Source organism: Haemorhous mexicanus, chromosome 21 (genome assembly GCF_027477595.1).
Source record: "Haemorhous mexicanus isolate bHaeMex1 chromosome 21, bHaeMex1.pri, whole genome shotgun sequence".
Classification (NCBI taxonomy): Eukaryota; Metazoa; Chordata; class Aves; order Passeriformes; family Fringillidae; genus Haemorhous; species Haemorhous mexicanus.
Window position 1 is genome coordinate 3,723,790 of NC_082361.1, and position 1,006 is coordinate 3,724,795.

A 1,006-nucleotide genomic window follows, 5' to 3' on the forward strand; every position below is an offset into this window, starting at 1 on the left:
AGGAGCCGCCGCAGTGGCTCCCCCCAGCCCGCGCCGGCCGCTCTTATAGCGGCGGCGGGGGGGAGGCAGGGGGGAGAGCGGGCGGAATTCACACCTCTCGGCCCGGGATGCCCCCACCCCGGTTAACCCCTCGCCTCCCCCGGCGCCGGCCCGCGGCCGCCAGCCGGTTTCCTGAGGCGAGACCGGGGGGGCACAGGCGGGGAGAACCCGCACCGCACGCATGCGTTCCCGCTGGTCCACGCAGCGCCGGGAAGCCCCGGGAGGATGCTGCGCTCCCTCTCCCCGGGGACTCTCCGGAGGATGCTCCGCTTTCCCCCACCCCGGGCACTCCCTGGGAGGATGCTCCACTCCCCTCCCCGGGACCCGCGGGAGGATGCTGCACTTCCCTACCTACCCCCGGCACCCCCCGGAGGATGCTGCTCTCCCCTCCTCGGGCAGCAGAACGGTACCTGCTGCCCCCACCCCATCATCGCAGGTCACCAAAAATCTCCCGGTACCTCCACGGGCATTGTGCAGCCACGGGCTGCCCCTGGGGTGGCCGGGGGAATGGCTGGATACGGTTTGCCAGGCTTTTAATTTCACTTGCTGCTGGAAAATGAACCAAATCCTCAAGGTCCTGTGCTTTTGGTGCCTTTTGGTAAAGCTCAGCGCCAGTCTTGCTGCTTGAAACTGTTTTCTGACACACAGAAAATGGGGTCAGAAAACAGGTTGGGGGCACATCAAGAGCCATTTTTAACGGGGAAAAATCCCCTGGCTCAGCAACAGCCATGCACAGGTCATGTCTGATCTGTGTGTGTCTGGGAGAAAAGCCTATGGGGAAGAAGGCCACAGCTACAGTGTATGCAACCTATATTTGATATACGATCCATCTGTCTGCATTCTGAGGTCTGTATGTGTCCAATGTGGTGACACTCATTCCTGTGCATTCCTCAGAACATCCCAGCAGCTCTGAGCAGCCCACCTGAACAATTCCTACATCCCACCAGACATGCTTCAGCTCCAGCCT